We start from the raw sequence: 16046 nt of genomic DNA, 5'->3' as shown, positions 1-16046 counted from the left end.
GTGTGATTCATATTATGTAAGCAGGGCTTTGTATTCTATAGCCTCTTGAAGCTGCTGCCTGGTTTGCACTCTGTATGTGTGCAAGTAACCTTATTAGATTTTTACTTCCCGTGATAATGGTAAATTTAACACTTCAAGAACAGACAACTATAGAGATAATCCAGCTGGTGTCCAATGTTTTTGGTAACAGTTTCTACTATAGTCCCTCCCTCTTTCCTAGCTAGTAACAATAATTTCTAGTCAGTAGCAGCAGATGTACAAAATCTATTTGCATTTTCCAACTTGCCCATTAGGGAAAAAGATGAAATGCTAATTTATTTTTTTTTTGGTGATTACTCAATGTTCAATTTATAGTATTAACATGCCTTAGTTTTTTAGTATAGGCTCTATGCAGTTGTACTGCCTTGTAAAACAGCAGATGTTCATCTTCACAGTTGAAAAATATTCTTAACTGGACTGTTGATGTTAGAGGTACAGTTACTAAGATTTGGTGATACTAATATGGAGAATGGGCTGCAAAACAATAACTTTCTTGGCATTGCCTTTTATATGTGTTCCAAATCTGTGTAGTAAACTGATGCAGTAAGATTACCTCCACAGCCACCCCTAAATGTCAGATAAAAAGGCAAGTCTCACACATTCACACACACACAAAAAAAAAACTGGCATGGTGAATATCCCCTCATTCTTTAAAATAATCAGGTGGGAAATACGGCCTTTTAGAAATCGTGGTGAGTTATTAACAGGGAAGGAGAGAGATCAGGTAGCCTACATGTTAAAAACAATGTTAGTAATTGCTTGTTAGTAATGTCCCATGTTTTCATAAGGACTATTGGTCAAAGGAAGTAGAGTTCAAGTAGCAGTCACTGACAAAGAATACTACCCTTTTCTTAAAAATTCTTTTGTACTTCTGTGTCTATAGTTAAAAAAAAAAAAACCAAAAAAACCCCAAAACTACACAAACATAAAAAACAACTAAAAAAGGGTGTAAGTCCAAGGTTTTTTTTAATTACCCCCAGTATATGTGGCTGCCTAGGATGTGACTGTTATACCTGTTTTCTTACAGATATGGTCCATGGAAATATTGTGAATATAGTCCCAATTATGTTAATAGGCAAAAGGTTAGTAAAAAAAAAAAAAGGGAGACAATTTGATTTACACAAATTGTAGAGGAGAGGCAGCAGGAGTTAATTTTTACAGTACTGTTTCTTACCTGAGTAACAGAGGACAAAAACTACTTTTGAAATCTGGCAGTTTAAAATATTTTTTTTCCACATGAATACTCTGCCACTAATTTCCAGATCAAATGAATAGTGTTCTGGTTAAAAAAAAAAAAAAAAAAAAAAAAAAAAAAACACACCAAAAAAAAAAAAAAGTAGGGAGAAAGTGGCATTTTCCAAACGAACTTTATTGACTTCTGATGATCTGTTCTTTCTGTTGGCAATTCCCAATGAGAGAAGCAGCACATCAGATAATGCTGACAGTGAAGTTTGGTTTCAAAATATTTAGAAACTGCGATTTTATATCATAGCATATAACCAGTACCATTTCAACTCAGTACTCCATATTGTTATCACTTTTTGGACACTGCTTATAATTTTCTTAGCTCTTCTGGTTTGTTAGTAAGAAATTGTCTTTAGCTACTAAAGCTAAAAATTGAGATGCCCAAAGAGTTGATGAAAATGTATTAATGGTATGGTAAAAAGTAAAATGGCAAGGCTGTTGAAGTGGTGAATTTATCAAGGAAGCTGTTGTGCAGACAGGAGTGTGATGATCACGCTGCGATCTGAGAATGTTCTCTGCCTTCAGTTTTTTGTCTGCAACGGAAGTCACTGTTGCAATGCGAACACAGTGCTGGGCAAGTTCAGGAAACAATGCCCTTGAGTAAGTTTTAAAGGAGAAATGCTACTCTGTGCCTTTCCTCAGTGGTCACAGTGTGCCTACCAGAGTAATTGTAACCAATTTGACAAAGGTTCTGCTAATGCTTGCAGTTTTCATATACAGAGTAACAGACTGGCATTTCTAGGAGTATAATCTCACTTTCTGAAAAAAACGCATACGAAGAGACTATTCTTGTAAAATATTTCTGAAATTATATTTCTTGTCAAACTCGAATTATGCAGATTCTGTTTACAATACGGGTAAAATATTTAAAAATATAGTTTGAAAGCTTTTTCCACATAGTTCCTTCTAAAAAATACCACCCTAGAAGTTTCAGAATAACAGAGGATTCCTTATCTGCTTTAGTACAGAAAATAGCTTTATTTGCTTTATTACAGAAAATAACTGTAAATTATAGAATTGTAGTTAATTTGGGGAAAGTTCACTAATTAAACTCAGTTATGCATACTTGTTGTTAGTGTTGTCTTAGTGTTTTGATGGACAATATGTAAAGATGATCAGTGTAAGTGCATTCTTTATGAATGATACTTGAACTGCTATAAATATATAATTTTCAGGTCCTAAATTTTTTCTTTTAAAGTATCTTAGTAGCTCAGTGCTGCCCACAGCTATTATTTGGTATATTATATCTCTGGTTGTCTTTTTTTATGACTACTAATAAATGCCATTCAAAGTAGTAATTTTCTTGATGTTTGACTGGAATACATGGATCAATCTATCATGGTGGTTTTTACTTGTGCAACAGGCCGCTAATTGTTTCTTCATTTTTAGTCGAGATGATATTATTTATTTTATAGTTGCTGTTTTGTCTTACTAGAAATTCTTGGGTAATAGAAACAATTTCTACTTTTCCTTTGAAATCTCATCTTTAAATATTTCAGCATCTCTGTTTGACTGGTTTCTTTATGTCAGAAAATAATTATTAAAAAATACTGATCTTAGTTTTTCAGGTGTGCTTTATACTATAGTGCTTTTTCTAGTAGAATTACAGTAATTTCACGATTATAAGCCTGCACCATTTTGACTAAAATTTTGGTCCTAACCTGGAAGTGCAGCTTATAATCAGGTGCGGCTTATATATGGACAAAGAACAAAAAGTTGCCATTTTAGTTTGGAGGACAAGTGTCTGCTGAGAAAGGCAGGAGCTTCTCTTTGAAATGGAGAATGTAAACCCCCTCCCTCCAAATTATTATAATTTTGAAATCAAGGGGCTTTCAGGCAAAGATATGGGAATTAGGAATAACAGTTCTTTTCTAGGGAAATTAAAATAGAAATACAGTACTACAAAGGAACAAACTCCAAACCCTGACAAAGTCAGAGTACAACCTGACACCCTGTCAGGAAGGGTGTTGGTAGCAGTCCCATTAAATGGTGGCTGCAGTCCTCCTGCAGTGACAGATGTGATTCAGTTGGAGCAGTGCTCCTGCAGAAGGTGCAGTTTCCCTCCCGAGGTCCAGTGGTGATGTGGAGAAATCTGGTTTTCCTCTGGAGTCCAGTGGAGAAAGGGGATACCTCAGTGTCCCAAAACCTCTGTTTTTATCTTGGTAAGAAATGTTGGGCTCTTCCCCCTGGCTGGAGCATCTCCCAATGGGATGCAGTAATTTTATCAGTCACACAGTGGGACTCAATGGCCATTAGCAGAAAATGACTCGCTGGAGGAGGGATGGGTTGTGAAAACATAAAGAACAATGCCCTACCTGGTTTCAATGGATGGCCCATTAGCAGAATATCTGCCGTTGAGATAAGGATCACTGCCCCCACCCTCAACAGATGGTGATAGAATAGATACCTTTTATCACACTCTCTATTGTAATGTGCGGCTTATAATCAGGTGTGGCTTATAATCGTGAAATTACTGTAGTTGTAGCCCTTGTTCATTAATAGTTTCCAGGAATGTAACTATCCTCTGCCTCTGGTGATCTGAGGTGAATGATTTAACTCTTTCCTCATTCTTCTCTGCTTCTAGAGGATCAAGTTTGTGCATGGATGTGGTTTGTGAGGCTTGATTGTGTTGAAATGTTTTTGTCTTGATTCTGAGGTCTTGTACCTGACAGTGAATTTGAAGACTACTAGTTCTCTGCAGACTCATCAAGTTTAGGGAGTTGAGCAGACTGAGTGTGTGATGGAAAAATGAGTAGTAATCAGACTTCAGGTTGCAGTGCCTAATGTATCTATTGGGAACTTTCATAGTCCTTTGTTAGAAAAGTAGGGATGCTTTGTAGCCAAAACACTTCCACATTTGTAATGCTTCAAAGAACTCAAGTGAATCTCCATGCAGTTAGCCAGAAAAGGGTCCTTAGCTTTTTCTCTTAATACATATGTGACTTGAATTTTGTTCTGGTGGAGTTCTTTGCCATCAGGAAATATAATCCTCTTCTTGTTTTTTTTTTTTTTTAATTTACACAGAGATGCTAGCCACTGTAAATATGCAATGGGATTATTTGTTCCTGTTTTTATTGCTATTCTGTTATACTGACATTTGAAAGAAGAAATAAACCTTAAACAGTACCTTGTAAAGACAGTATTTATTCTCTTCAAACTTTTCTAGTGGAATCTTGGAAACAGTAGTTTTCCCCCTCCATGTGTTTTTTTCCCCCGGTAAATGTTTGAGGAGCACCACAGGTGACTTGTCTGATACATCAGCTCAGATGTTTACTGTTCCAGTTTATATTTGAGCTTCATGTATTTTTTATTCCTAACCATGGAGAGCACACATAAAATTTCCACAATTTACAACTTCTGGTGAGTTGTAGCTAGCCGACAATTACATCTCTTTTCTTCTTAGATTTTTGATGGTGGTGTCACAGAAGTGAACTTCCAAAACTAATTAATTTAATTTTCTCTATTGCTGAGTAGAAAAGACTATCTGACAATCAAAACATTAAACCAAGTATTTAATAAAAAAAAATTAAACACTGAATTACAGTGCATAAATGCAGGTTCTGACTCAAAGCAGGTCTGCATTGATGGGGCCACAATGCCCCATTAATTTTAATGATCTGGATTTGGTGCTTAGAAACTATCTTGAAGTTGGATGAAGAATCCTATTCCAGACAATGCTTTTCTTTTGTCTGAGCCCCTGGATATTATCATGTTATGGCATTTCTGAAATGTCCTTTTTCACAACTCGAATGTTCCGTAGTGAAGGTAGGAAACCTTGTCTGTTTGACATCTGTAACTTCAGGCTTTAACATTAAAACCTCAGTAAAGCTCTGGACTGCAGTGATAGTCTGCCTCAAATAACAAGTGATTTTTTTATATTTTTTTTTTTTCTTTTTAAATTTTCTTTATGGGGTAGTACTGTGGCTAGTGGTGATTATAAAGGTTACTTTTCTGGAATATGCATAATTGGTAAGTTTTATCTTTTAACTAAACAGCAGCTGTTTCACTTTCTTGTAAGTGGTTCTTGTGTAAATGTGTTGTTGAAGATTCCAGTGAGAACCAAATTACTTAAAAAGAGTTCAAACTTCCTTAGTTTTTTTCCTTAGTTTTTTCTTTAACAACAGTCACTTTGTAGGTAATAATTTTGAGAAATCTGGCTGTATTTTTGTTCAAGCATATCTTTGTGCAGACTTGCTCTTTACGTTGCCTTCTCTTTACTGTGGCATGAAAGTAAAAGGAGCAGTGGAAATGTGAGTGTGTTCTCTTGGCATTTGGGGAGCAGGGTGGTAGTGAAGGAGATGGAAGTGCTATCTGGAAAGAAAACCTCTACTGTTTCTGATGCTTTTCTTTTACTCTGTGGGAAGTGTATATAACTGCTCAAGTTTCTTTACAAACCCAAACCCTTGAAGCTCTCCTTGCTCCTAATAAATCAGAGATCTAACTATAAACCTTCATGCTTGTATTTTTTCTTAAGATTGTCTTATTGATGCAGAAATATTGGTAGATATTTCCGTTAAGGTGCAGGATTGTGGAAGAAACTTGGAAGTTCTGAGCAGCATAAATAGCCCCTCTGTGTCTTTGAGGGGCTTGAAGCAACAATTTGCTGTATATGGCACTTCTTCAAGTTCCTTTGGAACTGAAATGGTTTCAAGTTATGTGAAGTGAGTTGTAATATATGGATATATGTTATTTTGGATACTTTTATCTAGAGGAAAGACAGATGTTTTCATTCTGAAACTTGCTACTGTATGACTCAATCTTTTAGTACTATTACATGCATGTTGTAACTCTTGAAATGCTTCCTGTGATTACACAGAGCCTATATTTTAGGACATTGAGGTACTGCTTTGGATGGGATATGGGCCTAGTCTGGGTTTCCTCCCTCTTTCCAGCTTCCTTTCTCCTCCCCTTTCAGCTTCATATTTTTATGAAATTTATGGCAATGTATTTATCTGAAGACTTCTTCCTCTTCAGTCAAAGTTGATTGAAATAGCTCTTCAGACTCAGATTATTTGTTCTGCTGGTAAACCAAACATTCTTGTAATAGCAGGGTAGATAAGCACTGCCTGAAGTATCAGACATCACTTAGAATCTGACAGGCACTGGAAGTAAAGTGAATAAGAAATGGGGAGATTTTCCAAAGTATCAGAAAAAAATCACTGAGGCTACAGTTGCAAGGTAATGCCTTCCCTTCATCTCATAAATACTAGGAAAAACTGCAGGAAAGATGTATAGGAGTTCTTTGGACTGCTTTTTCTGTTGATGATCTGTTTTCCTTCTTGTTATAGTCTTAAACTGGGCCTTGGGTACTTGAAAATCTCATAACATTGTTTGAATTATCCCCTTCCCAGTCCTAAGAAAAACCCTTGGGTTTCTGAAACTCACAACTTCTCCAAAACAGTAGCTCTGTATTTATATTCCTGTGGGAGCTCCTGAGCACTGTCCAGTGGGGCATTTCAGGGACTAAGGAAAGGATCCATATGAAGTTCTCAAGTGTACTGAAAGAAGCAAAGTACAGGATCTATCTTGGCAGCTGCAACAAATTTTAAGAGAAGAGTTAAAATGGAATGGGTAGGGTTATTTTTAAGGCTATGCTTTACAACTTAATAATATTCAAGGCACATGTTTTAATGGCAGTTTTTAAAATCTGGCAATTTAGTTTTTGTTAGTGACCACTTATCTTTTTGACACTTAAAAAAATCAGGCTGAATAATGCAAAACATTTACAAATGATGTTGTGCTAGTGCATTAACTTAAAAAAATTATCATCGTGCATTTGAGGAGATGTGAATTAAGGTTGCATAAGCAACTTCTAGGGACAGTGTCAACCTTTTAATAGTCTGTGTCAAGTTGGATTTCTGGTAAATACAAACCATAAAAACATTACTTTATGCAACACTGGTATGTAGCTATTTTTGTGGTGTTGAGCCCTGTAATAGCAGAAATGCCTCAACAAGATAGCTTAGTAAAATTACAGATATTTCTACAAAACAGTAGTTTCTTTTAATGTTTTGGCATGTAGTTTTCCATGTTCAATGAGAAGCATGAAAAAATGCAAGGCACTTTAATGAGCGAGCACTGGTTTTGCATATTAAAAATATGAGTTCTAGCTCCACAATACGCCTTGTTTATGCAAGGACATTGTTTCCTCTCTTGACTTTTGTGGAATAGTGCCATCTACTGAATTGTTGGAATTGTACCTTGGTTTTCGTTTGTGGTGGTAATTTTGATCAAACCTGTAAAATGGTCACTACTCTTTTGATACTAGTGAAATAGTAAGTTTCTCAGTCCTTTGTTGATATGCAAAACTAAAAATTATGCTAAAGTGGAACCTGAGGAAGCTTAAGGTAAGATAAAATGAAAAGTACTGTCTTACCGTTATAAAATACTTAAAGTAGCAATTAAAGGATGGATGTGATTACTCACACTTGAGGCTAATTTAAACAATTTTTCAGTGTCATTTTGAATGAAAATATTTAAGAAGTCTACTTATGCTTTGAGCAGATGAGGGACACTTTTACCCAAGACCCATTTATTCCATTATGTTTTAATTACTAGGGTTTAGAGATTGCTAGCTGAAAAAAAAGCAGCAGCAGCTTTTTGTGATGCTGTGTCTGTGAACATCACTTGGAGTATTTGGAAGGTCTTTCCGCTTGTGACTGCTATGAGTCTGGGGACAGATTGTCATATAGACAGAAGAGGTAAGCTTGTACCTGCCACCTGGATTTAGGATCTCAGTTTCTTGCCTATGCCATGAAAGTTTTGGTACTTCTAATCCTTGACCCACTTAGTGCTTCAACATGTGACTTTGATGGTAACTGCTTCAAAAAGCTGTGTAAGCACAAATATGATATACATGTGTCACTGTATTGATAAAACTTCCAGTGCTTCAACTTCCTGCAGAAGAATGTTTGGAAGAGGAATTTATTTTCATCATCAGTACAATGAGGCCACATGGTGTGTGAAGTAGAAGGGTAGATTAAACTTCACCCTCAAGTCGAGTGTTAAAGGACTGTGTCCAAACGAAGGAGCTGATATCAGTACTGAGGGAGAAACTACAGCAAATGCTGGGGGAGAAATTTATAGATGGGACCACTTTTTATTTCAATTTGAGATCTTCTTTAAGACCTCTCCCTATACCTAGGTCACCTCCTTGTTCTGATGCCTTTATCAAAGCGAGTAAAAGTGGCTGCATGAAGAGTGGTAGGAGTACCTGTGGCCTTATTGTAAATAACTCCAATAATGGTGTAAAGGGTTAATGAGGTACAGTAAAATTGGCTCAAGAGATTATGCTCACTACTGTGAATTTTGCGGAGAGGGGATTGGAGAATGGACTTGTTTGTGAACAAGGTTGATGTGGAATGACTGGTGATTACAGCTGGTCTTCTGTCACTTCGGTCCAGTGTTTGGTGACTTGGAAATAACTGAAGAGAAGTCCTGTCAGACAAGTCCTGTCAGACAAGAGTTAAGGGAACTATTTAGGTAATGCTGTGTGAATGAAAAGAGATTTCTGGACCTAGCAAAATGCTTTACAGCCAGAAATAGGTGTTGACAGACAATAATTGTTTGGGCAAGGATTGGCTGTGTTCTTTGAAAATATTAAATTGTCCTTTTATTAGATAATATCCAAGGTTATTTATGCTTTCATAAGCTAAATTAAATAAGTACATAAATTCATTTAGCATCTAGTTCTAGAACATTACACTTCTAATGCTGCTCTTGGCAATGTTTGTACAAAGTATCTGGACTCTGGGATGAAACATCATTCTTATTCCAAGTACACCTCAGTTCTAGGAGCATAGAATGCCCCTGCCTTGATTCTTGGCCAAGAAGCTATGCATGTAAAGAGGAAAATCCTGGTTAATTATTAATATTGTGATATAGTATGTAATAACATGTTGAAAATTGACTTGGAAACTGAACTGGAATAAATGAGTATAATGGGAATGGGTAATTGGGGGCATGCAACAGAATACAAGGGTTTTACCTCTGAATTTTGATTAATTTCTTCAAAAATGCATCATTATTTCTTGGATTTACGCTTATGTATGCAGTCTTTGCAAAAATTTTACTGAATTAGTAATTTCACTGCATGTGAAAGTCATAGGAACTAGTGTTTGTGTTTCCTACCCTTGTGTTCTACTGTTCTCCTTCTTTTCCATGCCACCCAGAAAAAGTGAGGGATTAGTCACCCTCTTTGTGTTGTTAGTTCTGAAACGCAGATTTTAGACTAAAGGAATACAACCTGTATCAGTTAGCAAAGTGAGCAAAATCAAGGAAAGCCTGTAACCTTTATAGGTTTTTTTTCTTGTTTGGTCTAAATTGATGTTTTTACCTCTTCATTTGATAGCATGCTTTGCCATCTGTGAATTGTGCACATAGAAACTTATCATTAAAACCAATCTTGTTTCTTGTTTAATTTTAAATCATGTTTTTTTGACTTTTTTAAATCCACTTCGCATTTGTACTGCTCGATTACATCTTGTTCCAATGAACGATTGCCTCTCACTGGTAGTTCTGAGAAAATTCTACCAAATACTGCCGTTAGAGAAAATTTGCTGGCACTTTTCATAGCTGCTTGGGAAATACTGTATTTGTGTATATTTATGCAAGCAACTTTGAAGTTTAAGAAGTGCCTTGACCCCTGTCTGTTGTTAAAAAGTGGATTGTACTTAAGTTACTGCTCCCTACCTATCAGTTTCCTATCATGCAAGCTAGTTCAGGCACTGTTTAATTTTAAAATGCAAAACTCATGCAAATTGAAGCAAAAAGGGGTGAGTTTTTACCTTAAAATTGCTACAACTACCTTTATACAAAAAACAGTTAACAAACTTTTGTGGAGATCTATAGACTTTGGTATTTTTCATAACAGGGCTGCTTTTTACTCTATCCATCTGAGATTATTTTCTTTGCAAGTTTACATGGAGTCATTTGGCTTCTAATGTTTAAAGGAGCTGAGCATTGTTCTTTAAACAAAGTGAATACTTAAGGAAAACCGATCTTTACTTATGTAGAAGTGAACATTATTGGTAGCTGATTTGGAAGTTGAGAAACTCTACTGCCAACCAGTTGTTTAGTCACCACTTCACTGGAAGTAATAAAGTTTTTTTAAAAGTTTGCAATAGCAAACAGCAGTAGTTTGCTATTCCTGTTAAACTACTGTGATATTTGTAATAGGACCTAACGTCAATTTTTTAAGTGTTGAACGTGTTATTGCCCTTGCTCCTTATCCTCTCCGCCACCACCAAAAGGACAAATTATATGTTGTCTTGTTTGGTAGTACATGGATATGAAAGGTTGAAGTGTATTTTCTAGACAGTGTTTGTCTGTAGTACTTTCTGACTTTTTGAATAACTCTTGCTAGATAACTGTGTCTTGACAGATTGTTCTTTGAGATGGTTGCTGTAGATTATGTATGCGAAAATAATAGTACTCATTAGATTTGATGAGATACAGTAGAGCATTTTTTTTTTTAATGATTCAGGGTCTGATTAAGTGGAAAACTGCTGTACATAGATGACTGTAGTAAAATATGCAGATATACTATGCAGTCCTGGAGAGTTTATGCTGTGGAGTGGTATACCTAAAAATATATTGAGTAATCTGTTTGTTTTAGTATTGTGTATGCAATTCAATTCATCTCTAGCCAATGATCTTTTTTTTTGTCAAAATTGTCAAATGTTTAAGTGCTGTTAGGTATTATAGCTATAGTTTTGAGAAGTGTCTAGGAATTAATATTAAAAACTCCTACAGTTTCAGATTTGTCTTAATACTCTTGAGCTATTGTGGCAGTGGCAAATCTGATACCTGGTCTGCCTTTGCTGTCCTATCAAAAGTTTTTATCACAGGGTAATAAAAAAAGATGCCAATATCTATGTGGTGATATTTTTAATTATAAATGTCCTTGTATACCTCAGGCTAACCAGCCCCCTGAGCTGAAAGACAGGGACTGGAAACAGAATAGACCCCCTGTAATTCAGGTGGAAGTTCTTAGTGACCTGCTGAGCCATTTAAGCACTCATAAGTCTATGGGACTGGATGGGATTCATCCAGGTGTACTGAGGGAGCTGGTGGAAGAGCTTGTGAAGCTGCCTTCCACCATTTATCATCAGTCCTGGTGACCCTCAGCTGGGGGTTGGCCAATCTTGTGGCATCCATCCACAAGAAGGGCGAGAAGGAGGATCTGGGAAACTACAGGCCTGTTAGCCTGACCTTGCTGTGCAGGAAGGTTATGGAACAGGTTCTCTTGAGTGTGATCATATGGCATTTACGGGAGGGCCCAGGGGTCAGGCCCAACCAGCACGGGTTTAGGAAACCATGTCACCTACCTCATGCATGAGGGGAAAGGCTGTGGATGGTGTCTACCTGGACTTCAGTAAAGCCTTTGACTCTGTTTCCCACAGCATTCTTCTGGAGAAACTGGCTACCCTTAGGATGGACAGGTGTACTCTTTGCTGGGTTAAAAACTGCCTGGATGGCCAGACTAGAGGATGGTGTCGTATCTAGTTGGTGTTCAGGGTGCTCAGGGCTCAGTGTTGAGGTCTATTTAATATCTTTACTCATGATCTGGATGAAGGGGTGGAGTGTACCCTCAGTAAGTTCACTGATGACACTAAGCTGGAATGTTGATCTGGTGGGGCTGGGGAGGCTCTGCAGAGGGATCTGGACAGGCTGGATGGATCTACTGCCCGATGGAAAAGGACCTGGGGGTGCTTTTTGACAGCTGACTGAACATGACCCAGCGTGTGCCCAGGAAGGCCAATGGCATCCTGGTCTGGATCAGCAACAGTGTGGCCAGCAGGACAGGGAAGGGATTGTCTCCCTGCACCCAGCACTGGTGAGGCCACACCTCAAATCATGTGTCCAGTTCTGGGCCCCTCACTTTAGGAAGGACACTGAGGGGCTGGAGCCTGTGCGGAGAAGGGCAGTGGAGCTGGTGAAGGGTCTGGAGTCCAAGTCCTATGAAGAGCAGCTGAGAGAGCTGGAGGTGTTTAGCCTGGAGAAAAGGAGGCTCAGGGGTGACCTTATCGCACTCCACAAGTGCCTGGAAGGAGAGTGTAGCCAGGTGGGGTCGGCCTCTTCTCCCAAGCAACTGATGACAGGACAAGAGAACATAGCCTCAAGCTGTGCCAGGGGAGGCTTACTTTGGATATCAGGAAGAATTCCATCATGGAAAAGGTTGTTAAACATTGGAGTGGACTGCCCAGGGAGGTGGTGGATTTACCATCTCTGGAGGTGTTCAGGAAAAAACTGGACATGACAGTGCCATACTCTAGCTGATAAGGTGGTGATTGGTCTTGGTTGGACTTGGTTAACTTAGAGGTCTTTTAAAATCTAAATTATTCTGTGATTTTTTTAATGACTGCCTTATGCTAAGGGTTTCACAGATTGCTACAGATTTTGGACTGTTTTGTATGTCCAATGGGTCAACCACAGGTGAAAAATGCCCCAGTCCATAGGTCTGCTTAGAGTAACTAAATAGTTTAAAATTAAGTGACTAAAAAAAATACTGGTCTTCTCTGACTTTTGTAAACATTCTGGAATTAATTTTCTCTTTCAAATGTGATTTCTAAGGGCAGATGTGCACTGAGTTGCTACTATGTAGCTAAACTATAAAAAATAGTAATAATTTTTTAAAAATAGTATTTTGAGGAAACAACTTGCATATTGTTAAATAAAATGCTTGAAGTGTGTGCTTAGGTCTGAAGCTCGTTTGAAAAAATATCTTTTGGAAATGGTGCTTTTTCTTATAAATTAAAGTGAATTTAGTCTTAAGGTCATACTGTGTATACTGTGTCATACTGTGTTAGGTTATTTTTTTGTGTATAACCTGTACTTCTAGCAGTTATGAAAATGAGCACTAATGCTAGGACATGAGCATGTTATCTCTTTCTTCTCTCAGGCACAGCTGTGGTCTCTTGTGTTCTCGAAAAATATGCAGTGAAGGCAATGAAACACTAGTGCTTTCCAGGGTTGATTTCCAAATGGTAGTGGGGAGCATAGAAGCAATATTCAAAGGTACAGCTTAAAAGCTATTGTTTTTATCTAATTTGTTAATATTTGGAATTGTGGATGAAGCAGAAATAGTAGAATGAACTGCTTTGAATTGAAGGAGCAGGGATGGGTCTTTGATTAGAAAACTGCTCAGAGCAGAGTATTTCCTCTAGAGCAACCCTAGGTCTTTGGCAGGGAGTTTTTCCTGTCTACAAAATTAAAATGCTTTGCTCATCTTGTCATAACTCATTATAATTTTTGCCTGTTTTGGGAACGATGATGTAGTAGATGATCACTGCTTAGTACAGTGAGCTCTCTTGCCTAAAGCACACATACGCAGCGGATTTGGGCAAACTGCATTCCCTGGGCTGCTACCTGTTTTGTGTGGTTGAGAAATGCTTCACATGTACTGAAATGAGCATGTATTATCCTTCTACAGTCAGTCTTTGTGACGTGCTTTTTCAATTCGGCATACCCCGCAAAACGGGGAGGCTTTGCATTGCTTTAGAAAAGAAGATTAATGCTGGTTAGGAGGATGATATTAATTTGAGATGAGAAGAATAATTTTAGCTACTAGGTGAAAAAGTGAAGATGACATAATCCTTGAGTAAAAGAACTAAATTAGACTGGCTGCAAGAGCCATTTTTTTTTTTTTTTTTAATGAGAGTGAGCACTACAGAAGAGGCCAAACTATTTTCACATCTGGATGTGAGATTTCCACTAATTTGTCAAAGAGAGATTTGCTCTGAATATTTAAAACTTGTGTTATCTTACTCCCACTGCTGCATATTTATTGATTTCTGGAAAAATGGTTCAGGTGCCCTGGAAAATGTGGAAGAATATTTTGTTTAGGGAAACATTAAAATATTCTTAATAATGAAATTTTAACTGACTAGTTATTACAATGCTTCCAAAAATATTAGCATCAGAAGTGCTTGAAGAAAGCATCTGAGGAATAGAATTTGAAGGTAGAAGTAACTTGAGTAGTCTATGGACTTATGTTCTTCTGGGTCACATTCCTCTTATTTTGAAGCAAGGTAACTGTAGAGTCTCAATTCCAAATAAACTGTGGGTTTATGAACAAGGTTTGCATTTAATTATGTTGGAAAATGTTGTTCCGGGGAGGGGCTGGGAAAATCTTTTATCAGAAAACTACCTGTGTCAGTGCAGATAAACTGGTTTTAAATTCAATTCCTGTAAGCATTTGAATTTCCCATTTGAAAATTTTGTTGTCTACTTCTGTAAATAATTCTTAATTCAAGTGAATGCAGATGCATGAGCAAAGCTGAAGGCATTCAGCAATTTGTGTAGTCAATCCATAGTTAATGTAAAAGCAATGACTTTCCTACACAAACTCAGAATACTTTTAATGTAAGATATCATTTATGGGGACAACACCCCCTCTACTCTATTTTTGTTTTTAAGCTATAAACTGTGACTGGAATACAGATTACTTCTTTGTAAAAAAACTTATTGATAAGAATGTAAAATAAAAGCAAAAAACCAGGTGAGGCTCACTGACTCAAGTCCTTCCATGGCAGAACAAAATTAAATTGCTAGTTTTGTTTGGGGAAGGCAGCTGGTATTAAGTTTGGTGGATTATTCAACATCTGTCTAGTGTATATCTCACCACTTAGCTGGATGTTATGCAGATTCATTAGTCTAGAAGAATGTGATTCAAGTTTAAAAGTCAAAATATAACCGTGTGTTGAAGCAAGCTTCTACCTGCTGTTATTCTACTTACATTTTATTTTACCAACTTAGAAGCTGAGCAGGAGATGTGTTTGAGCTTTGATTTGCATGCAGCCTAATAGTCTTTTCAGCCTTTCAAGTGTCTGTAGTGTGAATGAATGCACATGTTTTTTAAGAATGCACATATTATCTGCTTTGGTTTTGTTCAGCAATTCCACAGTAAATGGAAAGCTTGCAGAATGGGTGAGAATTGTACTGTTCTATTAATTCTTGGCATGTACTGAGAGAAAAATTGTACATATAGTCCCTATTTTGCATACAGCTTTGGAATAATTTCCTTTCTTCCAAAAGCTAAGGTGCTTCTTTAAAACAAGAAGTGTTCAGCCCTGGCAAATTATAGTCCAGAAACCTGGGGCATACAATAATGTTGAAATACTGACCAGTTTGCTTAATTCCTCTCTTATTTCTGCTTGATCTTTTAGATGTTGGAGAACTTAATTTTGTATCAGAAGCAGGTGCATAACCACATTTAAAATACAGAATGTTTGCAACCAAAAAATGAGTTAAGTATGGAGAAGTGAAAGAATCTATTTTGCTGCTTCTATCAATATTCATTATGGAAGGATAGGACTGATTTATGTGTGGCAGTGAAAATGAGAAAGCTTTTGCTATTTCATAGCTGGTGTGAATCCAGGAAGTCTTGATACAGAGATCCTAAAAATTTACATTATACATAATTTCCTGTTGACTCCTCCATATTTTGACTACTGATCTTCTCATCTCTGTCACAGCAGATTTTTTTAACGTCTTGCATTATTCAGCTCTTTTCATCCTTAAGTAATGCTTAAATGGAGAGAAAGATCCTTTAGCATTTGAAAAATATGATCATTTGTTTATGATGCTGATTTAGGTTAACTTCCTTTAATTCTAGTCCTGATATTTAACATTGTTAAAGTAACTGCTTAATCATTCTTCAAGTTCTCCATGATGAAGAATTCCTTAAATCTCTGTAAGTTAAGCAGTTATACAGAATTTTTATATTTCAATGTAGGCCTTTTAATTTCTTTGTGTTACTT

At 36.9% G+C, this 16046-nt stretch overlaps 1 protein-coding gene across 6 annotated transcripts in view; it reads left to right on the top strand.

Moving 5' to 3' along the window:
- Positions 1-16046, top strand: part of STXBP5 (syntaxin binding protein 5) — a 107804-nt gene that overhangs the window by 12161 nt on the left and 79597 nt on the right. The window lies entirely within an intron of this gene.

Source organism: Catharus ustulatus, chromosome 3 (assembly GCF_009819885.2).
Source record: "Catharus ustulatus isolate bCatUst1 chromosome 3, bCatUst1.pri.v2, whole genome shotgun sequence".
Classification (NCBI taxonomy): Eukaryota; Metazoa; Chordata; class Aves; order Passeriformes; family Turdidae; genus Catharus; species Catharus ustulatus.
Note: the sequence above shows the minus strand (reverse complement) of the source record. Positions and strands in the feature narration are given on the sequence as shown.